The following is a 27,659-nucleotide window of genomic DNA, read 5'->3' as shown; positions in this document are numbered from 1 at the left end:
ATAGCAGCGTTTCCCATCTCTAACCAACCGGTAATAGATAACACTATGAAGGAGAAATGATTTAATTAATTTCATGGGACAGAAAGTATATCATATTGAACCACAAATAAGCGTCATGACTGACACTCATCAGAGATGACAACACCATCACTAAAACCCTCAACAACCACAAAATCCCATATCAATGGGTATTCCTGACCAAACTAATGGTAACCAGAAATGTGAAACAATATATTTACGGTTGAAGACGGCCTACAACTGCTGCACACTTGGGGGATTATACCTGAATTAGTTGTACCAGCACAGCCAAAGACCAAGCTTTCTCCAAGAGCCAACATACAAACTACAAGTCTGTACCAGGTTAGTGGTGTCAAACCAGTCCTGCACTCCGATTTTGCGCCTTCTCGTTGCAGATAGTACACAAACTTATACCACCACAATATTCAGCAGTTTGCCTCGGACCACTGCGGACCCCTGTTACCCCTACCCTCACTGTTATTCTTCATTCATGTCTTAACCGCAGACTTACTGTTTACCTCCTTACTCACCTTACCTCACTAAGATCACAAGAGGAATCCCAGCCAAGATTTACCAGACTAACCACCTTAACGAATCCTGCTGACCTAAAAAGACGACTACATCCAGCATCTACTGTACGAAAACATAAACCCATACAACTGTAAGTAACCAAAATGCTTATCACTGCTGTTTCAACCCATTGTCCAAGATGCCAAAAGTCTTGTCGCTTGATGCCCAAGGGCTAAACCACCCAGCAAAAAGAGTGTCCCTGTGGCGTACACCACAGGACTCTCACAGCAAAATCCTATGCATACAAGAGACTCACTTTAAAATCAATGCAGAACCCCTCTGTACCACCAAAAACATCACCCATATATTACGAGCGTCAAGAACCACAAAAAAAATAAAATAAATTGAGTCATGATAGCCATTGGAAATACAAATCGCCTTTACTCTCCACAACAGTACTGGCACCCTTTTTGTCACAAGTGTGTGTGTAATGACGCAGCCTCTTCCTCTTCTGTTCTGCCAGAAATGTTAAATGCGTTGATTATAACACTGTCAAAACCAGGTAAGCAACCTACTTTTCCACAAAACTTCCAACCCATTTCACTTCTCAATTTAGCCACAAAAATATATGCCAAACTACATAGTTACATAGTAGGTGAGGTTGAAAAAAGACACAAGTCCATCAAGACCAACCATGTGTGTGATTATATGTCAGTATTACATTGTATATCCCTGTGTGTTGCAGTCGTTCAGGTGCTTATCTAATAGTTTCTTGAAACTATCAATGCCCCCCCCCCCTCTGAGACCACCCCCTATGGAAGGGAATTCCACATCCTTTCTGCTCTTACAGTAAAGAACCCTCTACGTAGTTTAAGGTTAAACCTCTTTTCTTCTAATTTCAATGAGTGGCCATAAGTCTTGTTAAACTCCCCTCTGCAAAAAAATTTTATCCCTATTGTGGGGTCACTCGTATGGTATTTGTATATTGAAATCAAATCCCCTCTCAAGCGTCTCTTCTCCAGAGAGAATAAGTTAAGTGCTCGCAACCTTTCCTCTTAACCAATATCCTCCAGATGCTTTATTAGTTTTGTTGCTCTTCTTTGTACTAGCTCCATTTCCAGTACATTGTTCTTGAGGACTGGTGCCCAGAACTGGACAGCATACTCTAGGTGGGGCCAGACCAGAGTCTTGTAGAGCGGGAGAATTATAGTTTTATTGCTGGAGTTGATCCCCTTTTTAACGCATGCCAATATTCTGTTTGCTTTGTTAGCAGAAGCTTGGCATTGCATGCCATTGCTGAGCCTAACATCTACTAGGACCCCCAGGTCCATTTCCATCCTAGATTCTCCCAGAGATTCTCCCCCCAGTGGATAGATTGCATTAATATTTTTGTCTCCCAAGTGCATTATTTTAAATTTTTTTTACATTGAACCTCATTTGCCATGTAGTTGCCCACCCCATTAATTTGTTCAGATCTTTTTGCAAGGTTTCCACATCCTGCGGAGAAGTTATTGCCCTGCTTAGCTTAGTATTGTCCACAAACACAGAGATTGAACTGTTTACCCCATCCTCCAGGGGGTTTATGAACAAATTGATTAGGATTGGTCCCAGCACAGAACCCTGGGGGACCCCACCACCAACCCCTGACCATTCCGAGTACTCCCCATTTATCAACAAACTCTGAACTCGCCCTTGTAGCCAGTTTTCAATCCACGTACTCACCCTATGGTACATGCCAACGGACCTTATGTTGTACAGTAAATGTTTATGGGGAACTGTGTCAAATGCTTTTGCAAAATCCAGATACACCATATCTACGGGCCTTCCTTTATCTAGATGGCAACTCTGCTCCTCATAGAAGGTTAATAGATTGGTTTGGCAAGAACGATTGTTCATGAATCCATGCTGATTACTGCTAATGATACTGTACTCATTACTAAAATCTTGTATATAGTCCCTTATCATCCCCTCCAAGAGTTTACATACTATTGATGTTAGGCTAACTGGTCTGTAATTCCCAGGGATGCATTTTGGGCCCTTTTTAAGTATTGGTGCTGCATTGGCTTTTCTCCAATCAGCTGGTACCATTCCAGTCAGTAGACTGTCAGTAACAATTAGGAACAATGGTCTGGCAATTACTTGACTAAGTTCCCCAAGTACCTTCGGGTGCAAGCCATCTGGTCCTGGTGATTTATTAATGTTGTTTTCCCAAGTCTAATTTTAATTTTGTGCTCTGTTAACCATGGAGGTGCTTCCTGTGATGTGTCTTGAGGATAAACACTGCAGTTTTGGTTACTGTAGCTCCCCGATTCCCTCGTGAAGACTGAGGAGAAGAATTCAATACCTTCACCATGGCCCCATCCTTTGTAACCAGATGTCCTTCCTCATTCTTTATGGGGCCAATATGGTCTGTCCTCCCTTTTTTACTGTTTACATACTTAAAGAATTTCTTGTGATTTTTTGTCTCTCCTCCGCTATGTGTCTTTCCTGTTCTATCTTAGCCGTCCTTATCGCACCCTTACATTTCCTAATGCATTCTTTATAAAGTCTGAATGCTGATGATAATCCCTCAACCTTGTATTTTTTTAAGGCGTTTTTTGGCTTTTTTACATTGGAGTTAAGCCATCCAGGACTTTTGTCTGCTCTTCTAAATGCATTACCCAATGGGATGCATTGGCTAATGCCCTTATTTAATATGCTCTTAAAGCAAACCCATCTCTCCTCCATGTTCTTTGTTCCTAAGATTTTATCCCAATGTATGCCTTCTAGCAAGGCTCATGGCTTTGGTAAATTGGCTCTTTTGAAATTCAGTGTCTTTGTATTCCCCTTATGTTTCCCATTTGTATGATTTATACTGAAGCCAATTGATCTGTGATCGCTGTTACCTAAATTGCCCCGTACTTGTACATCTGTGACCAGGTCTGTATAGTTGGTAATCAGTAGATCCAGTAACGCTTTATTTCTAGTTGGTGCGTCTACCATCTGACTCATACAATTCTCCTGCAAGACATTTAGGAACTGGTGAGCCTTAGATGAATGCGCGGTTCCCTCCGCCCAGTCTATGTCTGGATAGTTAAAATTTCCCCATTATGATGACACTTCCCATCCTTGCTTCTAATCCAAATTGTGATAGGAGATCTGTCTCCCCTTCCTCCCTCGGGTTAGGGGGCCTATAGCATGCTCCCAGTATTATTTTCCTATTAGCTTGATTCCTTTGGAACTCTACCCATAAGGATTCCACCTCCTCCCTAGCTCCCATAGTGATGTCATCTCTCACATTCACTTGTACATTATTCTTCATATATAGGCATACCGCTCCCCCTTTTTTACCCTCTCTATCCTTGCGATAAAGGGTATACCCTTGAATGTTTGCCAGCCAATCATGAAAGCTGTTGAACCAGGTCTCTGAAATTCCCACAAAATCCAAATCCTCCTTGTACAACAGTATCTCACCCATCTTGTTCTCCTGGCATTGGTGAACATGCCATGTAGTTTAGACCTGTCACATATTATCCTCTTTTGGGTGTTCCGAGATTGCAACTAGGACTTGCTACTATACTTACCTTGGGTTTATGTGCTTTGGTCAACCTACCTCACTAATGCCCCCAATACTACCCTCTGTAATATGTTCCGTGCTACACCAGCTCTTCAGCCACTTGTTTACTTCCCTAATCTCCCTTTGCCTTTCTGGTGTGGCTCGATGTACCGGTAGTATTCCTGAGAATACTACCTTGTACACATGGCCGGACTTTGACAGCAAAGGTACGAAGGAAAGAATCCGTCAGACAATTTTATCGTGTGTGGGCTTCATCGGATCTTTGCTGTCTAAAAATCAGACAGACAGACTTTAGATTGAGAGCATGTTTCAAATCTTTCCGATGGACTCGAGTTCAGTCGAAAAATCTGTTCGTCTGTATGCTAGTCCGACAGACAAAAACCGACGCTAGGGCAGCTATTGGCTACTGGCTATGAACTTCCTTATTCTGGTCCGGTCGTACGTCACCACGTTCTTCTAATCTGTTGGACTTTGGTGTGATTGTGTGTGGCCAACTCCGCCCAAGGTCCGTCGGGAAGACCGTCGGACCTAGTCTGCCTGGAGAGTCTGGTCGTGTGTGCACAGCATTAGAGGTCCTCTTCCTCAATTTAGCTCCTAAGTCCCCAAATCGTTCTTTAGGACACCCCATCTGCTTCTGACTTTGTCATTGGTGCCAACATGCACCATGACAGCTGGGTTTTCTCCAGTGCCTCCCAGTATTCTGTCCACTTATAGCCACCAGATTCATAAACTAAATTGATAAACTTAATGTCCTTACTGATAAATCAGGATCAGTTTGGGTTTACAAAAGGGAGAGAAACATTCGATGCAACATATAGACTTAGACTCAATATTTTTCATACTGCTGAGTCCACAAGAACACTTTCTCTGCTTCTATCTTTGGATGTAGAGAAGGCCGTTCAATATGACCAATGGACCCTATCTAAAAGTGTACCTCTACAAATTTGGTTTTCATGACCACATCCCTTTCCGCCATACTGGCTTTATACTCATCACCAACTGCCCAAGTATACACAAAGCAATGGCAAACAGCTATACACTCAATATATAAAGCAACTAACTGCACTTCTTTAAGGGAACTAACACAAAAAACCTTCATAAGATGGTACATGACACTGCAGAGGATGGCTATATTCCATGCACATGCCACATCTACCTGCTGGAGGGAATGTAATCAAACAAGTACACTGCTACATATTTAATGGTTATGCCCACCTTTAAACAAGCTATGGAAAGAGGTAGAGAACATTTTACACAACTTGTTACATCTTCCTATCACCCTAACTCCACAACTAGCCATCCTAAACCTAACCATAGAATCAATCCCACCAAATTTCAGACTGGTAACTACGCACGTACTCCTGGCAACAAGGCTACTAATCACTGGACGCTGGAGGACAAACACTATCCCCCAAAATTACAGAAGTATTTGCTTTAGTGCAAACACATACACACGTATGAATCTTTACTTTCATGAGTAAGACCCTCACACTCTCAGCTCCTTAACCTATGGCTCCCTTGGGAACGCTGGTATGCAAAAAGTTCTACTTAGACACATGTGAAACTACTACTTTATAGCTGGTCAATCAACACAACAAAAGGATACCCTGTTGTGCTTTCTCTCTTTCTCCTCCCACCCCTCCCCCTCCTTCTCCCCCTCATATTTTCTCTTATTTTTGTTTCTATACTTATTGTTTATTATAGTTCAACCCTGCGTTCACACACTATTTTGTGTGCACTTTTGTCAACGTAAGTTTACATAATGTAGCAATATATGTATTTTTTTGAATAAAGAGCTTTACCGCCGACGCACCCACCGCCCAAGTGTGAAAGGGGCCTAAGACTAACTACTGAGCGATCAAACACAGCTGCTCACTGGAGCACTGGGCTGTGGAGGTGGCAGAAGTGGCCAGTTCAGGCTCAGTGGCTGGACTTAATTGCCATGATCTTGCCCGAGCCTGGACCAGCTTTGTGACATAAGCAGACAATGGGGTGAAAACGCATCACAGGAGTGCAGAACGATCCTGAGAGACGCCTTAGGATTGGGTAGTGGCCAACCCAAATTCTTGTTTTCTAACATTCTTCCACAAATAAATGTCTATCACTGGAATTCCCCACAACAGAGTATTTTCATGGAAAGAAATGTTTATTTTGGGAAGCTGCATTGGGATCACGTAGTGCTTCGAGTTCAGATGTAAATCAAGTTCTTCTTCATGACCATTAAACTGAAAGGCCTTTGGCAAAGTGCATTCACACAAGCTGAATTATTGTATGATCCATGAAAAATTAAGCAAGAAAGAGCAATTATCTGATAATAATAACGTTTTAAATAGCAAACAGTAGATGAACAGTGTGCCATCTACGGCTGATACAAAGAGGTACTTTTCTTTCCTCTGGATGAGCTACAAATATCTCATGTGCTTGCTATAAATGAAACAATGGCACCTTTTTAACTTCAGCTAAATCTATCCAGCTACAAGAAAAGAGAAATATGATGTATAAAGTGTGGCTATGATCAAGAGGAGTTTTCATGCTCAGAGTAAATGTTTCACTAATACAAGTCATATAACATGTGAATAGGTGCATACTTATGCCACGTACACGCGATCGGAAGTCTCCTCGGAAAAAGCTCTGATGGTTTTCCCGATGGAATTCCGAATGGAATTCGGCTCAAGCTGTCTTGCCTACACACGGTCACACCAAATTCCGATCGTTTACAACGAGGTGACGTACAACACGTATGACGCGACTATAAAAAGGAAGTTCAATAGCCAGTAGCCAATAGCTTCTGTCTAGTAGTTGAATCTGAGCATGCGTGATTTTTGGTGTGTCATAATTCCATACACATCGGAATTACCGACAAAGTTTTTCCGTTGGGAAAATTGAGAACATGCTATACATTTTTGGCTGGCGGGAATTCGTACAGCTAAATTCTGATGGAGCATACACACGGTCGCATTTTCCAATGAAAAGCTCTCATCGGTCTTTTTCTGAACGGAATTCCGATCGTGTGTAGGCAGCATTATAGGTCAAGCCAGGCACGTTTCACATAGTGGAATGTACATTCACAATTGTTGTTGAAATGTATTTGTCTTGGTCACGTGTTTAACCATACCTCCCAACATTTCGAGATGGGAATGAGGGACACCTACTACTAAATGTATGTAGGCATGGGACATGCCCCCTGCCACAGCCCCTTAAAAAGGAAAATTATCCCAAAAAAGTAGGGTTGTATTGATACTAGTATCGTTATCAGTACCAATAGCGAATATTTGCACAAGTATCAGTACTCGTGCAAATGCACCGATACCTGAAAACAATATTTTCAGGCTCGGATCTTTGAGCTGTCAGTGGGTCTCCCCAGTGTTAAAGTGTAAGTAAATCCTCCTATCGTTTCCAGCCAAGGAAGCTGCCATCTTTGCCGCTGTTTAATCTACAACTGCCATGAAGCTGAGCATGTGATCACTTATGACACCAGCCATTGGATGGTTTGACAGTTTGGTTGAGAGCACAACCAATGAGAGTGTTATATTTCCGGCATGTGCTGGAAATGAAACTGTTTTATGGATGGGTTTACTTCCGCTTTAACCTCCCTGGCGGTACGATTATTTCAGATTTTAGGTGCTGAAAGCGGTACAATTATTTTGGATGAAAATTTGGCGTTTTATATTGTAGGCCTGTAATTCTTAGGAATAACTCACTTAAATCTGTCCAAACCAGAGTCTAGCAGACATCCCGGGTATGATAAAGTTTGAAAAATGAAATCATAAATTATAATATAATAAATAACTATAATTATACCAAATAATAATATAACAATAATAAAAATTATTCAATAATGTAATCAAATCAAAAACACAGAAATTTGCTCAGTTGCAAAATTGTCACTGTCATTACTTTTCAGTATTTGATGACGTATCTCCCCACAAATCGCTATCCCTCAATTCTGCGAGTGATTCTAATTTATTATCGCTGTTTTCTAGCTGGTCTAAAATAATTTTAGATGTAAAGATGGTTGCTATGGACAATCTCCAGTTTCCAGGCGTAAAGAACAGTTTTTATATTATAAAACTGCATGCAGGACACTGGGCAGACCACTAGGGACAAAGGGGATGTGAAATAATTACATACAGCAATGTAATCTGTAAGATTACACTATACTGTATGTAATGTGTGGGTTTCACTTTTTGAATTTGGCGCCGTTCTCCATCCCTGCGCGTTGCAACGCTCGCAGGGAACGGAGATTGGCTCCGTGATAGATCGGGCGGAGCACAGCTCGCTCGTACAGCGGGGAGACATTGCTGGATCCAGGGGATAAGGTAAGTAAACTCTCCCTGCATTCAGCGATGCAATCCCGAGTCTGGCTTTGGGTTACTGCTTTGGTATAAAATCTCCACCCCGAGGGTGGGGTTAAAGAAGTCCGGTAATTGGAGCTGTCAAAAAAAAAAAAGCAGCCGTCAAAGTTTATTACCAACATTGCTCAGCTCTGAAACACTAAAATAAAAATATGCATTGGGGGTTATTTATTAAAGGCAAATACACTTTGCACTTGCACTATTTTAGCTTGCACATTATTGAATGATAAACTCTGCAGAGCTTCCCCTCATTTCAGATCTACCCCTTAGATTTAGAGCGACTGCAATTGTAATGACATATTCGGCGACCCATCGCAGTTTGCTACAGAAGTGACGTTCCGTCGCCGCCATCTTCCTACACACGACACTCGTCCACAGTAAGGATACACTAAGGCTGCGTACACACGGGCAGACTGTCTGTCCAACTTAGTCCACTGAAACGTGTTTCAGCGGACAGTCCGCTCGTGTGTGGGCTTCAGCGGACTTTTTCAGCGGACTGTCTGGCGGACTAAGTCTTTCGGAATTTCCGTAATACAGTCCGTCCAACTTTGGTTTCAGCGGACAGTCCGCTCGTGTGTAGGCAAGTTGGACGGACTAAGTATGGCGCATGCTCAGAAAGGATTTACACGGCCGAAGGTTGCATTGCAGTGTATTGGACGTCGTATTTCTAGTCCCGTCGTACGTACTGTACACGTCATCGTGCAAGCTTTCAGCGGACTGTCTGTTCATCGTGTGTGGTCAAGTCCGTTCATTCAAAAGTAGGACGGACTGTCCGTCGGATTGTCTGACGGACTTAGTTGGCCAGACAGTCCGCCCGTGTGTACGCGGCCTAAGAAGTACTTAGAACTCCATCTGCTTAGATGTTGAAAGCAGCGAACCTTTGTCAGATTAGCAAACCTGTGAGATGAGCAGGCTTGCCGCTGCTTTTAAAATTCAACACCTAACTAGTCACACAGAGTTCTAAGTCCTGTGTCTCACTATATAAACTGACTTTACTGTTATAAATACGTGTAAAATGCAAAACTCCGGTGGGTGTAACAACATGTCCACTTCCCTCCTTCTTAGTGTAGACTTACTGTGGACGAGTGTGGGGTGTAGGAAGATGGTGGCGAAGGGACATCACTTTCGTAGCAAACTGCTATGGGTCGCCGAATATGTCCTTATACACTTCCAAGTGCACTTGCAGTGCGAAGTGGATTTGCCTTTCGTAAGTAACCCCCATTGTTTCTTTTTGTATATTTCTGTTTCTTCATCTGCAGATCAAAGGGATGAACAAAATGTTCCTCTGCTTGACCCTTTAATAACCCTTAATTTACTCTAATCAGCCTTAATTAACTCCCTATTCTCCTCCATTTAATTATTATTTTCCTGCTTTTTTTCTTTTGTTCATGTCTATGTTATAAACGATTTACACATATATATTATATATATATATATATATATATATATATATATATATATATATATATATATATATATATATGCAGTGAACTTGAAGTGCAAAGTGGATTTGCCTTTGGTAAATAACCCCCTTTGTACCATTGCTGACAGCTAAAGTTAAAACAAAACAGTTGCTGTAGGTATCGGTAACTGGTATCGGCGAGTACTAAAAAAAAAAAAAGTATCGGAACTCGTACTCATTGTAGAAAATATGGTATCGACGCCTCCCTAAAAAAAAAAAAAAAATGGTTAATTAAATCCATATGGACTTTTTTTTACCACTACTATTCCTTTATATTGGCTTTTAAAATTTACCAATGCAGCAATTTAGAAACTGGATGAAAGGTTTAGCACTGGGAAACACTTTTTTAAAGCTAAAAAGTGCATTTTATATACAACTATACAGATCAGACCAAAATGTGGGACAAATGAGGAAAGAGGGACAGAGGGACATGGCTCCAAATCAGGGACAGTCCCCCGAAATCAGGAACAGTTGAGAGATATGGTTTGGCCTTTATCAACTGCCACTTCAACAGTTGGAAGATACACAGAAGCAAACGATGAAGTGGGAAGTGGTATGCAAACCTCATATGCCTTGTACACACGGTCGGACATTCCGACCACAAAATCCGTCAGATTTTTTCCAACGGATTTTGTCCGAAACTGGTGTTGCATACACACGGTCGGACAAAGTTGCCCGAAAATCCGATTCGGAACGTGGTGACGTTCGTTGCGTACGACAGGACTAGGTAGAGGCTAGTAGCCAATAGCTTTGGTCTGGTAATTTAATCTGAGCATGCGTGGCACTTTCTCCGATCAGAATTCTCTACAAACGATCGGAAAAAGTCAGATCGGAAATTTTTTGGCGGAAAATTTTAGATCCTGCTCTCAAATTTTTCTGTCGGAATTTCCAACGGAAAAAGTCCGATAGAGCCCACACACAATCGGATTTTCCGACAATATAATCCGATCGGACCTTTTCCGTCGGAATTTCCGACCGTGTGTACAGGGCAATAGGCTTGGTTTCCACTATTGCTACCCCAAAGTCACGTGATTTTGCTGCGATTTTTTGCCGCGACTTGAAGCAATGCCTGTGTATTCTTGAGGTCTATGGACCTCAAGTCGCATCAAAGTGGTACCAAAGTAGTGCAGGGACTACTTTGAAGTCGCACAGATATGAACGGTACTCATTGGAAATCACGGGGAACGACTTGTAATGCGTCTTTGCAGTTCCAAGTCTCATGATAAGTCGCATTAGTGGAAACCGAGCCTAAGGCCCGATTGAAGAAGCCAGCATGCTTTCCTGCTATGAGCTAAATGATCCTGTACAGCGGTTACTCCAAAACATATCAAAATATTTCATCCTGATCCCCAATGTAATTCAATCATTGCATTTTCACAGTTATATATTCCTGCCAATTTGTTCAACATTGTAATTTCTGCCTTTGCCTGCTTACCATATATGCTGTACAAATACACTGAAGAGATAGGACTGACACTTCAATTATCAATATTATATAATGTGTACTTTTTTCATTTGTTACTGTTATTACAGTTGCAGGTATGAGAACATTTATTAAGGGCTCCATGCCTGGTTTTCATAACATTATTAGCTAAAGCTGTCCATTTCATATGGTTTTCTAATACCTTATTGTGGTTGAATGGACAGTTGTTTGACAATAGTTGAGAAAGTTGACTAGTAGATGGGAAAACTGGAAGGAGCAGGATAGAAATATGTTTGTTAAAGAAAAATATTCAGTGAATGTGGTTTTCTTTCAGGAAAGTCTATTTATTCCAAATTCAAATGTTAAAGCGGAACTAAACCTTCTCAATTCGTTATTTGTAATCTATTTTTCTGCTAGCCTTACTAAATAGATAGGAATGTATATTAGATTTACAAGTTTTAAACTTTTTTATTTTATTTCTTCAGTTGCTCCCCATTTTTCAGGCCTAAGCTAACCTGATGCCGTACACCCCTGAGTGGCCAATGGGAGTGAAAAATGCGCCAGTATGAGTAACAAAAATGACATAGTGCCTATAGTCAGTAGAAGGAAGACCAGCGCCCCATCATTGGTATTAGTTGTAGGGATAGTATTCCATCATTGGTATTAGTGGGAGGAACAGTGCCCCATCATTGGTATTAGTTGTAGGGATAGTGCCCCATCATTGATAATAGTGGGAGGAAAAGTGCCCCATCAATGGTACTAGTTGGAGGGATAGTGCCCCAACATTGGTAATAGTAAGAATACTGTTCCATCATTGGTATTAGTTGGAAGGATAGTGCCCAGTCATTGGTAATTGTGGGAGGAAAAGTGCCCCATCAATGCTAATAGTGAGAGGAGTAGTGCACCATCATTGGTAATAGTTGAAGGGATAGTACCCCATCATTGGTAATAGCAAGAATAGTGTCCCATCATTTGTAATAGTTGGAGGGATAGTGCCTCATCATTGGTAATAGTAAGAATAGTGCCCCATCACTGGTAATCGTTGGAGGGATAGTGCCCCATCATTGGCAATAGTAGGCAGACTAGTGCCCCATCATTGTTATCAGTAGGAGTAATAATGCCCTATTGCTAGTGTCAGTGGAAGAAAAAATCCCCCATCGTTGGTATCGACAGGAGAAATGGTTCTCCGCTGTTGGTGTCAATGGAAGGAATGGTGCCTCTTTGTTATTAATTATTATACAAGATTTATGTGTTGGTACAAAAGGTAATAGATGCGGGGAATGATTTGATGGAGGTGGCTCAAGGACAGTTAGGTGGGTGTGGGATAGGCTTCCCTAAATGAGTGAGTTTTCAGGGATCTCCTAAAAGGTGGACAGGTTAGGGGCTGATTGGACATTGTTGATGTAATCGGGAGGAATAGTGCCCCAAAGGGTCACATTCAGCCCATGGTCCACAGTTTGGAGACCATTGATCTAGAGCAGGGATCTCCAAACTATGGGCCTCTAGCTGTTGCAGAACTACACATCCCATGCAGGGCTGGTGCAAGGATTTTTGACACCCTAGGCAAAACCTAATTTTGCCGCCCCTGATCCCACCCCTTTCCCCTGCCCATGTATACCCCACCATTTTAAATGCAGCCTCCCCAGCGCCCATCAATGCAGATTCAACCAGCACCCATCAAAGCAGCCCACCAGCTCCTATCAATGAATGTTTGCTCGAGACACAGACACAGCCCTCCACCGCTGCTGCACCTCTGACACATGTGCGAATGGAGCGGGGGCTGCCTGCTGATCCTGAGACTTGGTTACTTGCTGCAGTGAGAAAAGAGTAGTAACACCAGTGGCTGGGCTCCCTAGGCAGCAGTGCGCCCTAGGCGGCTGCCTAGTTTGCCTAGTGGTAGCACCGGCCCTGGTCCCATGAGGCATTGGAAAACTGGATATTCACAGAAATTACTATGCATTATGGGAATTGTAGATCCTGGACACCTGGCGGGCCATAGTTTGGAGACCCCTGATCTATAGGATGGGAGGAGGGGCTTTCTCAGCTGAGAACACTATCCTGCATACATGCCTGAGCTAAGGGCACATGGATTCCAGGAAGTAAATGCTACATTAATCATCTACCCGTACTCAAGATGGCCACTAATATAAATGCTAGAGGGTTGTTTTTTAAAGTGATTTCCCAACAAAATAAAACATGAAGACATGGATGAATGCATTTTTAGTTTGTGGTGTTTAGATGTAATGTCCCATTTGAAAAGATATTCTTAAGAACTTTCTAACAACATTTGTCAAATCATTAAATGTATTGATCAGAATATTCATACAGCGTATGTGCCCCACCTCTAGGTCATGACTTCTGATCAAAAGCCAGTAGAACAGGTTCCACATCATGTGAAATGATTTGCCTCCCTGCATTAAAGCGCACAGAGAGATGGTGTGAAGGGGTTAGGACAGGGGTACTATGTTACTGTACACTCCTGCCCCTCCCTCATAAGTAGAACACATAGGGGTTTATTTACTAAAGTGGGTGCACTCAGAATCTGGGGCAGCTGTGCATGATAGCCAATCAGCTTATCAGCTTCTAACGTCAGTATGTTCAATGAAGCTTTGGCAATAAAATCTGAAAGCTGATTGGTTTCTATGCAGAAATGCTGTAGATGTTGCAATCACCAGGTTTAGTAAATAACCCCCAATACATCACAAAGCCTTGTACACACGATCAGATTATTGAATGAACTTTCTTCAGTTTTTTGTTGCAAGTCTGAAATCGAAAGTGAAGAGGTTACTCACCATCAGAAAAATTTCGTACCACAGAATTCAACGTCAGAAGTGACGTAATGTGTTGAATTTGAGTTTTGTATGTGTTCTTTCATTTCCAAGCATGCCTAGTCTTGCTCTTCAGATTTAGATTTTTTTTTGCCGAAAACCGTACTAATGAAAATAAAAATCGGATGTTGTGGTCACATTATGCCGCGTACACACGAGCGGATTGTATGGCGTACTTAGTCCGTCATACAATCCGACGGACAATCCGTCATAGTTTCCACTGAACGGACTTGACCACACACGGATACACAAACAGTCCGTCGAAAGCTTGCGCGATGACGTGTACAGCACGTACGACGGGACTAGAAATAGGAAGTCCAAGACACAGCAAAGCACCCTTCCGCCGTGTAAATCCTTTCTGGGCATGCGCCATTCTTGGTCCGTCGAACTAGCCTACTGACGACCGTATTGTCCGCTGAAACCAAAGTATGACGGACAGATTTTTGGAAAATCCGAAATTCTTAGCACTCCGGACTGCACGCTGAAAAAGTCAGCTGAAGCCCACACACGAGCGGATTGTCCGCTGAAATGTGTTTCAACGGACTAAGTACGCCATACAGTTCGACCGTGTGTACGCGGCATTAGACAAACATTTTGGAGCCTGCACATTCAGTTTTTGTCTGACGAAAATTTGTAATCGGCTGTCAAAAGCAGCATACCAACGATCAGAAAATCGGCAGATAGCTCATAGGACGAAATTTAACTTCAGATTTTCTGACTATGCGTATGGGCCCATAGGCTAACCAGTTGTGAGTTTAAAGTCTGAGCCCTGGTATGGAGAGATGGACACTAAAGAAATGGCTGCACTGCCATCAAAATTCTTATTTAACCCCCCTAGCGGTAATCCTGAGTCTGGCTCGGGTTGGGAATTTACTAGCAGGAGCGGTAACCCCGAGCCAGACTCGGGATCGCTTCGCTGGATGCAGGGGAGGACACAGGGAGACTTCCTTACCTTGTCCCCTGGATCCAGCGATGTCCTCCGTGCTGTGTGATCGAGCTGTCCTCCGCTCAATTCACACAGTGTCGAATGCCGCCGAGCTCCGTTCCCTGCAGCGTTACGGCGCACGGGAGCGGAGAACGGCGGCAAATTAAAAAATGTAAAAAGACACAAAACACACAGCACTGTAATCTTACAGATTACAGTACTGTATAAAAAAAATACACACCCCTTTGTCCCTAGTGGTCTGTGCAGTGCCCTGCATGCACTTTTATATTATAAATACTGTTTTTTCTGCCTGAAATTTGGAGATTGTCCATAGCAACCAAAACGTGTCCCTTTTTCAGTGTTTTAGGATTTGATTACATTATTGAATAATTTTTATTATTCTTTATTATATTATAAACTTTATCATACCTGGGATGTCTGCTAGACTCTGGTTTGAACAGATTTAAGAGAGTTATTCCTAAAGCCGCGTACACACCGGCGGACTGTATGGCCTACTTAGTCCGTCATACAATCCGACGGACAGTCCGTCCTACTTTCGAATGAATGGACTTGACCACACACGGATGCACAAACAGTCCGTCGAAAGCTTGCGCGATGACGTGTACAGCACGTACGACGGGACTAGACTAGAAATAGGAAGTCCAATACACAGCAAAGCAACCTTTCGCCGTGTAAATCCTTTCTGAGCATGCGCCATTCTTAGTCCGTCGAACTAGCCTACTGACGAGCGGATTGTCCGCTGAAACCAAAGTATGACGGACAGTATTTCGAAAAATCCGAAATACATAGTACGCCAGACTGCACGCTGAAAAAGTCCGTTGAAGCCCACACACGAGCGGACTGTCCGCTGAAATGTGTTTCGACGGACTAAGTAGGCCATACAGTCCGCTCGTGTGTACGCGGCCTAAGAATTACAGGACTACAATATAAAACACCAAATTTCCATGCAAATAATTGTACCGCTTTCAGCTCCTAAATCCAGACTGAATCATACCGCCAGGGAGGTTAATAAACGAACATCCCAAGTGTTACAAACAGTTCAAATGGTAGACGCGTTTCACACACTAAAGCCCCATGCACACGAGCGGAATTTCCGACAGAAAAAGTCAGACGGGAGCTTTTCATTGTATATTCCGACCGTGCGTATGCCCCATCGGGCTTTTTAGGTTGAAAATTCTGACGGACCTAGAAATAGAACATGCTCTATATTTTTCTGACAGAACAAATTCCTATCGGAAAAAACGCTCGTCTGTATGCTGTTCCGACGTACCAAAAAACGACGCATGCTCTGAAGCAAGTACGAGACAGAAGCTATTGGCTACTGGCTATTGAATTTACGTTTTCTAGTCCCATCATACGTCACCGCGTTCTTGGCGGTTGGACTTTGGCGAGACCGTGTGTATGCAAGACAGCGTGAGCGGAATTCCGTCGGAACTCTGTCGGAAAAACCTTCAGAGTTTATTCCGATGGTAAAACCGGTCGGATGTACAGGTCATAACAGGTGCGCGTATTCATTCGCTGGTAATGAATAAGCGCACCTGTTCGTGTGTGAAACGCGTATACCATTTGAACTGATTGTAACACTTGGGATGTTCGTTTAATAAATAAGAATTTTGATGGCTCCTGGAGTGCAGCCATTTCTTCAGTGTTGATCGTATGGGGAGGCGAGCCGAGGCAGGCACCCGTGATATCATTAGGCTTCCGTCTCACCTTGAGCAGCGAGTTCTTTTGTTTGGATATGGAGAGATGGGTAAACAATGTAAAAATGAACCGCAAAGTGTAAAAAACACAAATGGTTAACATGAAGCAAAATTGCAAGGTTGTTTTTAATTGTTCTTCCCCCTTTTTTTAACCATTTATTAATTATATAATACTTTTCACATTTAACCTCAAGTATCTAGCAGAGAAATAGGTCTAGAACGAAGTCGCTGATGAGTGTTTATCACATTTGGCAGAGAACCCTCAAGTGTTGTCTGTTTCTGATCAAATCAGTGTAGTATACAGAATACATGTACTAAACGTCTGTAGAGGAGATCACACCGACGGTGGGATATAAATAAAACCTGAATAAGAGAAGGAAATTCCAGTTGCAGCGAGGACATGTTCTGATTATATGCAGCAATATATGCCTATAGATTTAAAAGTACAACTAAAGTAATCTTGAGGACACTATCAAAGAATACCGAAACCAGTTGCTATGTCTAAGCCCTTGTACACACGGTCGGACATTCCGACCACAAAATCCGTCTGATTTTTTCCGACGGATTTTGTCCGAAAGTGGTGTTGCATACACACGGTCGGACAAAGTTGTCGGAAAATCCGATCGTTCAGAACCTGATGACGTTCGTTCATTACGACGGGACTACGTTCAGGCTAGTAGCCGATAGCTTTGGTCTCGTAATTTGATCGGAGCATGCGTAGCACTTTGTCCGATCGAAATTCTCTACAAACGATCGGACATAGTCCGATCAGATCATGTTGTCGGAAAATTTTATATCCAGCTCTCAAACTTTGTTGGTCGGACATTCCGACGGAAAAAGTCAGATGGAGCCCACACACGGTCGCATTATCAGACAACACGGTCCGATCGGACATTTTCCATCGGAATGGCTGACCGCGTGTACAAGGGCTAAGTCTCGTTTAACAATAATAAAAAAAATACTTAATCTTCCCTGACTAAGCCAAATCCTCCTTCATTTGTGTCTCACACACTCCTCCTCCCAGACACTGCAACTTACGGGTTTGGGGGTTCCGGCAACGAAGGCTGTGCTGTCCATCCAGAAGGCAGGAGAAAGGACTAGGAGTGGCCAGGTGATGATTGACATTTTACAGGCTTATTATTCAGCAGTGACTATGCCCATAATCATGCTCCCTGGAATATTTCTTTCATCCCAGTGTAGTGCAAGTAGACACAGCCTACATGAGAGTGACAACTCTGCTCTGTATTCAAGAGCAGTGCAGCATCGTTGCCACCCCATTCACAGGAGGCTGCATTAGAAGGCCTCACTGGCAGTATCAACAGGTATTTGTGGGACTTTTCAGGGGGACTAGGGGAAAACTGTATGTGCACATATACTCATAATTAAAGTGGTTCTAAAGGCTAATAGTGGGATTAAACTCCCATCTCTGACTTGTACCTATAGGTAAACCTATAATTATGTGATGCATACTAGCACATCATGACATTATCTTTCAGGTTAGAAAAAAAAACAGCAGTTTATTACTGTTTTAAGTTTTTTTTAACCTTAATGCACTCTCTGCATTAAAGTTTTACTAAACCCAGGACACTGCATTCATTATATCTGGTCTCCCACAAAACATGGAAATGCAATTATTTTAGTAAATACAAACTGCTAAATACCCTTTCTCATCAGCAGTCTTGTGACTTCTATCAGTGTCTGGTTAAAGCTTGTAGGAGGAGGAGTTTTCATTCTCTCATTATACCCTTTGTATGGACTAATCGGCCCTGTGCCAATCACATGCACTCTCCCAAGAAAAAGAAAAACTCTCTAGCAATGCACACCAAACTTGCAGCTTGTCCCCTAGCTCTGTATAAGCAGGAGATATATTGGGGACAGTGGAAGAAGAGGAGGATCAGAGAAGACAGGATCAAACAGCATTTTTTACACAATGCAGATGATTAACCCCTTAGGGTTCCACAGTGAGTATAACAAGCATGTTTACTGCATATACACACACGCAATGATTTTACTGTTGTGGACTACCTGAGCCCAATCTCGATCCAGTGCTGTGCCTGACAGTAGTGGCTTCCTATGGGGGCACTTGCCATAGACCTGGAGCCAGGAGCACCAGCGGGGGACCAAGGAAGAAGAGGAGGATCGGGGCTGCTCTGTGCAAAACCATTGCACAGAGCAGATAAGTATGACATGTTAAATGTGAAGATTTAAATAAAACACTGATTCACCATTGTGCCAAAGAAAAAGTGAAAAAACAAAAGGAAAAAAAATAAAAATATGAAAAATAGAACAAATGACAAAAAACTAAAAGCAGCTGCTTATGAAATAAATAAAAAATGGTAAACATGATCACTAAAATTTACATGAAAAAACTGAACAGCAGCGCTAAATGCTAAAACAATTCAATTAAAATAGCGAAAAGTCGTCAACATCACAAAATGTAAAAAAACTTTTTTGGAGTAAACCTCAGAAAAATAGTGCAGAAAATGGAAAATAAGTGAATAAAAGTCCATGAAAAAGTCACACAAATGATTCAAAAAGATGCCAAAATAGTGTAAGCGATCCTCAAAAGAGTGACGAGATCCATCAGTAATGAACTCACCAAAGGTAGTTGCCTCACATCTCGCATGTTTGTCAGCATAGCAGTTACCCGTGTATTATTATTAATCATGATTTATATAGCGCCAACAGTTTACTTTACAATGTAGAGGGGGGACAGCACAAATACAGTACAATACAGAAAGGACAAGAGGGCCCTGCTCATAAAGCTTACATTCTAAAGGGAGGGGGTGGTGGTACAAAAGGTAATAGATGTGAAGAATGATTTGATGGGGTTGTTAGGTGGGTGTGGGAAAGGCTTCCCTGAATAAGTACGTTTTCAGGGATTTCCAAAAGGTGGACAGGTTAGGGGCTGATCAGATAGGGAATTCCAGAGGATGGGAGAGGCTCTGGAGAGGTCCTGAAGGTGAGCACGAGAGGAGGTAACAAGGGAGCTAGAGAGCAGGAGGTCCTGGGAGGAGCGGAGGGGACGATTTGGGCGATATATCTGCAGATGAGGTTGGTGATGTAGCTGGGGGATGTTGTGGATGGCCTTATATGTGGTTAGCATCTTGAATTTTATACGGTGGGGTAGGGGAAGCCAGTGAAGGGATTGGCAGAGAGAAGCAGCAGTCACTGAACCGTTAGTGAGATGTATTAGTCTAGCAGCAGCATTCATAATAGACTGAAGGGGGGATAGCCTGCGTAAGGGTAGGCCATTAAGGAGAGTGTTGCAGTAGTCAAGGTGGGAAATAATCAAGGCGTGAATACGTTTCTTTGTGGTGTCATTAGTCAAGAAGAGTGGAATTCTGGAGATGTTGCGGAGGTGAAGACGGCAGGATTTAGCCAGTGTGTTAGGAAAACCTTTCCCGCAAACATCCGAGTGATGTGAGGGTCGGAAGAATATCTGTGCACAGGAAAAGCAATAACGCGATTGGCGGTGCGCGCACGGCCATTTTGACAGCAATTGCCGCCAATGACGCTATTTAAAGGGGATCTTTGCCTTACTGTCTTGCTGCCCGATCAACAGCGTTCCTGTGTACTCTGCTACCCTGTATCTGAATCTACCTGATCTGTATTGAACTTGGCCTGTTTCTGACTTCTCTGCTTGCTGCCTGCCCCCGACCTTGGCTTCTGAACCTGACTATTCTCTTGGACTTCGTTTTGGTACCCGATTTGCTCGCCTGTGTTTGACCCGGACTGTTTGACTACTCTGCTACGTGCCAGTTACCTGCCTACCGCTGCTGGACTACAGAACACCTCCCTGTTCTCCACTGTATCTGGCTGGTGCCTTCTGCTGTGTTCTGTTACCACCTACATCTTTCTGCTGGACTACAGGACTCCTTGCCGTTGTCCGCTGTATCCTGCTGTCACCTGCATCCCGCTGCTGGACTACAGGACTCCTCCCTGTTGTCAGCTGCATTCTGCCCGCGGTCTGCATCCCGCCACTGGGCTACAAGGCACATCCCTGCTGTCCGTTGCTTCCGGTTGGAACCGCCTGCTGCGTCCTGCTATCATCTGCATCCAGCGGCTGGACTACAGGACACCTCCCTACTACCAACGGTCTCCTGCCTTCTACACCGGCCATCCAGTCAGGCGCTTGTGCTCCTTTGCACTCCCGAGCCCCTGTCATCTCTATCAGGGCCTCCCGAGTCAGAGGTTTACGAGAGGCCGCTCCCTGCACTCTGGGCTCTGCCTTAAGGTACGTGACACAGTGATTGGATGTGGGGGCTGAAGGAGAGGTGTAGGGCTAATAACTTGAATACGTAACTCTTCAACTGGTACAATCAAAGTTTAGCACACTCACATAGAGGGGAGATAAAATAAATCTCCATTAGTGCAATAACGTCGAAAACCATAATCAAGTTATTGTAAAATCTTCAATTAATGCACTTACAAAGTTCACATGTATAATGGAGCATTGAAAAAGGTGTAACCCAGAGTGCTGAGGCGAAGGTGAACAACAGCAGGCAATGTCTCACAGATTCAGCCAAAGCGTCTCATGTGATGTCAGACAAATCATTCTAGTTTCTTCTAGTAACAGCCACATTGACGCGTTTCGTCATCATGACTTCCTCCTGGGAATCCCAGGAGGGAGTCGTGATAACGAAACACGGGTAACTGCCCTGCTGCCCTACATGCGCTTACACTATTTTGGCATCTTTCTGAATCATTTGTGTGACTTTTTAATGGACTTTCATTCATTTATTTTCCATGTTCTACACTATTTTTCTGAGGTTTACTCTCTTGGCCTCAAGTTTTTTACATTTTGTTGATTTTTGCTATTTTTATTAAATTGTTTTAGCATTTAGAGCTGCTGTTCACTTTTAAATTAAACATTTCAGGTTTTGTGATCATGTTTAGCAAGTATGACATGTTTAATTTGTAAAATTTTTTAAAGAAGGTTTACAATCATTTTAAGTGTTGCGGCACAGTTTTTCATTTTGAGTCTATACTTCCACTTTAACTCTATGATTTCAGTACAGTATGACAAGGAAAATGTAAAATAAGTTTTATTCTGCGTTTTATTACAGTTTTCATTACCTAGTTTATGTTTTTATTGTTTTAAAGTGGCAATCTGTGTGGCACTACAGTTGTGTACTTTTATATCAGCCCCATTTTCTAGATGATGTACAAAAAAGTAAAAAAATGTAATTTTTTAAGAAATTATGATGATTAACCACTTAAGGACCGCCTCACGCCAATATACGTCGGCAGAATGGCACGGCTGGGCACAAGCATGTACAGGTACGTTGCCCTTTAAGTGCTCAGTCGTGGGTCGCGTGTGCCGCCGGCGGCGCATTTGCGACCCGGTCCTGAGCTCCGTGACCGTGGCCGCGGGAACCGAGGACCCGATCGCCGCCTGTGTCCCGAGATCGCGTCACAGACTTGAAGAACGAGGAGAAGTAAGTGTAAACAAACCTCTCTCCGTGCTTCCTAGTTGCCTATCACTGATCGTCTGTTCCCTGTCATAGGGAAAGGCGATCAGTGACGTCACACTCCAAGCCACGCCCCCCTACAGTAAAAAAAAAAAGAAGAAAAAACACACACTTAACTAGTGGTTAACCCCTTCACTGCCAGTGACATTTTTACAGTAATCAGTGCATTTTTAATCGCACTGATCACTCTATTAATGCCAGTGGTCCTAAAAATGTGTCAAAATTGTCCGACGTGTCCGTCATAATGTCACAGTCACAAAAAAAAGAAAAAAAAATATATCGCTGATCGCTGCCATTACTAGTAAAAAAAAAATTATTAATAAATATGCCATAAAACTATCCCCTATTTTGTAGATGCTATAACTTTTGCGTAAATCAATAAACACGATGCAATTTTTTTTTACCAAAAATATGTAGAAGAATACGTATCGACCTAAACTGAGGAAAAAAAAAGTTTTTTTTTTTATATATTTTTGGGGGATATTTATTATAGCAAAAAGTAAAAAATATTGAATTTTTTTCAAAATTGACGCTCTATTTTCGTTTAAAGCACAAAAAATAAAAACCGCAGAGGTGATCAAAAACCACCAAAAGAAAGTTCTATTTGTGGCAAAAAAAGGACGCAAATTTTGTTTGGGAGCCACGTCGCATGACCGCGCAACTGTCAGTTAAAACGACACAGTGCCGAATCGCAAAAAGGGGCTTGGTCCTTTAGCTGCAAAATGGCCCGGGGCTTAAGTGGTTATTATTGCAAACAGAGTGATAAATCTGTGGGATATGCTGGAAGTGCCGGCTTAATGTGTGTTTACTCTGAAAGCCACTGTCTGCTCATTTCCTGATCAGGTCTACCGATCATAATGAGATATAGTCGGTCAGAAACAGAATTCTATAGAAAAAAAAAAGCTGCATTGTATATTAATATTAAGTAACTGAATGACAAGGACAATACTATATTTGATATGTGGGCCAGGACAACACTTAAAGCAGACCTTGAAGTGCCAACCATTCTCTTCCTCTCCCTAGCTTATAACTAAATTTTCCAACTTTTTTTTTTTTTAGGGGGGGGGTTCCTTTGAGAACACCCTGGAGGAGAGGCAAAATGTGTCAGGACACAGCTGTTGGTGACGTAATTTCTGGCTGGTGAGACGTTAGCTGCTACGATACTTCCGGTCCGGCGTTCTACTTGCATTCTTTTATGTACAAGTGAGTTTAATTGTATTTTAACTACACTTTTTTTAATAAACAGAATTACACTATATGGACCTCTTCTATTATCCTCTCTATGTTCAAACTACGAGTTAAAATAACACCAGCATGACATACTACTGCGGGATATAGAAAATAACCATCAAAGAGGACTACAAGCCCCAGCATAACCAGGATCATCATTTAGCATTTATGACACTTACATAAACCACATAAGTCGTGATTGAGTTGGAACACTGGAGGGGAGCACAATCTTGCACCTTATTTAAAGAGACAGCATTTGGCACTGTTAAAATAATGAACGATCGATTATCACAAATTGTATTGAATAAAGGAAACACAAGTATATGGACTAATTTATGATGTCACATGTTTTTTGTCATGGTTAATTGTTCAATTTATATTGGTTTAATCATTTCCACTAATTTATATTGACATTTGCATGATGCGGAAGAAACCAGGCAGCGCTCAAATTAGTATATTCAATGTAAAGGTACAGTACCTTATTAGAGCTGCAGCCAGTAATCTTTGTGATTTTAGAGGTAGAGGTATAGATTTTTTTGTAAGTATTTGATCCTAAGCGCGGGTACACAGAATTTGTATAAATACTTTTCATTTTTAAGAACACTGAAGTTCCCCCTTTCATCCCCTGCATTCCTATGGGTGGGCAATTTCAACAAGATTTCAATCACATACACAACTGAACTGATCACAGCAACCTATCACCAAGAGTTTATATAGGAACCGCAAATTATTTGTAACAGATGGCTGGTTTCCTGAACCCATCACACATATTATGTCGCGTACACACGATCAGACTATCCGGCAGACTTAGTCTGCCGGACAAACCGCCGGAAAGTCCGCCAAATTTTCCGAACGAGCGGACCTGCCCACACACGGGACTTTTCAGAGGACAGAAGACGGGGCCACCGTTTGTAAAAGAGCTGGAAGAAGGCGCGGAGGCCCGGCAAGAAGAACCGAAGAGGGGGACAAGACCCCCGAAGTCGGAAGAAGACCCCCGGGCGACGAAGAAGAAAGCCGGGCTCCTCCGCTAGTAAAAAAGCAGAAGATAGCAGAGGAGTCCGGCGAGAAGACCCCCCCCAAGACGAAGGAAGACCCCTGGAGCTGTGCAATAAATTATTTTAAACCCTTGTGTGTTGCGTTTTATTTAAAAAAAAATTCACAGGTGGGGGTACATTGTACCCCATACTCATTCACATAGGGTGGGGGGGCCGGGATCTGGGGGCCCCCTTATTAAAGGGGGCTCCTGGATTCCGATAAGCCCCCAGCCCGCAGACCCTGACAACCAACGGCCAGGGTTGTCGGGAAGAGGCCCTTGTCCTCATCAAAATGGGGACAAGGTGCTTTGGGGTGGGGGGGGGCCATAAATAATGTAAATAAAATTTTATATATATATATATATATATATATATATATATATATATATATATATATATATATATATACAGGGGTTGACAAATTTGCTTGGAATCTAGGAGCCAGCTAAAAAAGTTAGGAGCCGGGTCCGTGATGGCGATCCGGACCTGTCCCTGGCCTGACATGGAGACAAGTGAGGGGAAGATAGCCCCAAGCCCCCCACCTGTCTCCAAGTCATTGCCCCCCATAGCTCTTAGAGGGACATTTTATTTATTTTTTTCAAATGACAATTTTTTTTTTTAAATTGCATTTTAGTGTAAACATGAGATGTGAGGTCTCTCTGACCCCAGATCTCATATACAAGAGGACCTGTCATGCTTTTTTCTATTACAAGGGATTTTTACATTCCTTGTAATAGGAACAAAAGTGACACACATTTTTTTTTTTTTTTTTTTTAAAGAACAGTGAAAAAAATAAAAATAAAAGTTAAAATAAAAAAAAAATATTTTAAACGCGCCCTGTCCCGCCAAGCTTGCGTGCAGAAGCGAACGCATATATGAAAGCGGTGTTCAAACCACACATGTGAGGTATCGCTGCGATCGGTAGAGTGAGAGCAATAATTCTAGCCCCAGACCTCCTCTGTAACTTAAAAAGTGCAACCTGTAGAATTTTTTAAATGTCGCCTATGGAGATTTTAAAGGGTAAAAGTTTGTCGCCATTCGATGAGCGGGCGCAATTTTGAAGCATGACATGTTTGGTATCGATTTACTCGACGCAACATTATCTTTCACAATATTAAAAAAAATTGGGCTAACTTTACTGTCTTATTTTATTTTTTTTTATTAAATACATTTTCCCCAAAAAAGTGCGCTTGTAAGTCCGCTGTGCAAATACGGTGTGACAAACAGTATTGCAACGACCACCATTTTATTCTCTAGGGTGTTAGAATAAAATATATATATAATTTTTAGGGGTTCTGAGTAAAGGGAAGAAAGATAGGCTGGCAGACAGGGAAAATTAGCATTACATCCATTAGCATTGCTGGTTGTAATTCCAACGGCCACCACAAGAGGGCGCCAGATTACAGAAGGAACCATAGGATCGTAGAAGGCCTCAAAGCCGGGGGCTAAATTACCGGCCGGCGGCGGCGCGGCCCGACGCGATCGCGCCGGGGGGGGCCACGGAGACAGCATACCCCCAGCTGTGCTGCCCCAGGCGCCAGGTCTGGAATTCTAGTCGCAAATGCGACCGGGCGCCCGGGTTTTGTCGAGCCCTGTATATATATATATATATATATATATATATATATATATATATATATATATCTATATATATATATATATATCTATATATATATCTATATATATATATATATATATATATATATATATATATATATATATATATATATATTTTTTTTTTTTTTTAATTTTTTAAATGCAGGAGATCAGCGATTTTTATCGTGACTGCGACATGGTGGACACATCGGACATTTGACACATTTTTGGGACCATTGTCATTTATACAGCAATCAGTGCTATACAAATGCACCAATTCCTGTGTAAATGACACTGGCAGTGAAGGGGTTAACCACTAGGTGGCAGTGTAGGGGTTAAGTATGTCCTGGGGAGTGATTCTAACTGTGGGGGGGTGTGGCTACGTGTGGCACATCACTGATCACTGCTCCCGATCACAGGGAGCAGAGATCAGTGACACTGTCACTAGGCAGAATGGGGAGATGCTTGTTTGGCGTGAGGCAATCAAGTCTGCAGGACCCGCGACCCGACGCACGGAGCTTGGTGCGCCACTCACTGGCCACCTCTTAAAGGGCAACGTACAGGTACGCGATTCTGCCTGTAGGAGCCCTTCTGCCATGTATATCGGCATAAGGCGGTCGGCAAGCAGTTAGCAAGTCTTAAAATTTAATGCCCTGGCCTGTACACATGGTCGGACATTCCGACGCCAAAATCCGTTGGATTTTCTCCCAAACTTGTCTTGCACACACACGGTCGCACAAAGTTGTCGGAAAATCCAATCGTTCAGAACGAGGTGACATCAAACATGTACGACGGGACTATAAATAGGCCAGTAGCCAATAACTTTTGTCTCGTAATTTATTCTGAGCATGCGTGGCACTTTGTGCATCGGAATTGTCTACACACGATCGGAATTTAAATGATCGGATTTTGTTATCGGAAAATTTTAGATCCAGATCTCAAACTTTATGTGTCAGAAATTCCGACGGAAAAAGTTCAATGGAGCCCACACATGATCGGAATTTCCGACAACACAGTCCGATCGCACATTTTCCGTCGGAAAGTCCAACAGTGTGTACAGGGCATAAGTCCACCCCAACACTAAAATCCCTGCATCTACAGACATTGTTGATCTAACACTAACCTATCTAACCCTGTAAAGAAGAAATCGGTATATGTACCTTTTTATAAGCCGATCTGGTCTCCAGCACCGGAAGCTCTGCAGAGGACACAGCCGACAACAGCTGTGAAATTAATGGAGAGTGAAGTCACCCATAGAACTACTATGGTGCTTCCGTTGTCGGCTGTGTCCTCTGCATCCGCTTCCACAGCAAAGCCACAGGATCGAGTTGAATTGACTTCAGAAAAGGTATGTATACAGATTTCTTCTTTACAGGGCTAGATAGGTTAGCGTTAGACCATGGATGTCTGTAGATGCAGGGATTTAAGTGTTATAGTGGACTCCTACTTTAAAGTGGTTGTAAACCTTGGACATGAAATATGCACAAAGCATATCCCTCTATAGTGTGTACTTGCCTCAATCCAGAG

Source organism: Lithobates pipiens, unplaced genomic scaffold (genome assembly GCF_037356315.1).
Source record: "Lithobates pipiens isolate NorthernLeopardFrog02 unplaced genomic scaffold, aLitPip1_a1.2 Scaffold_3, whole genome shotgun sequence".
NCBI classification, from domain to species: Eukaryota; Metazoa; Chordata; class Amphibia; order Anura; family Ranidae; genus Lithobates; species Lithobates pipiens.
The sequence above is the reverse complement of the archived record's forward strand: the minus strand, read 5'-3'. Positions refer to the sequence as shown.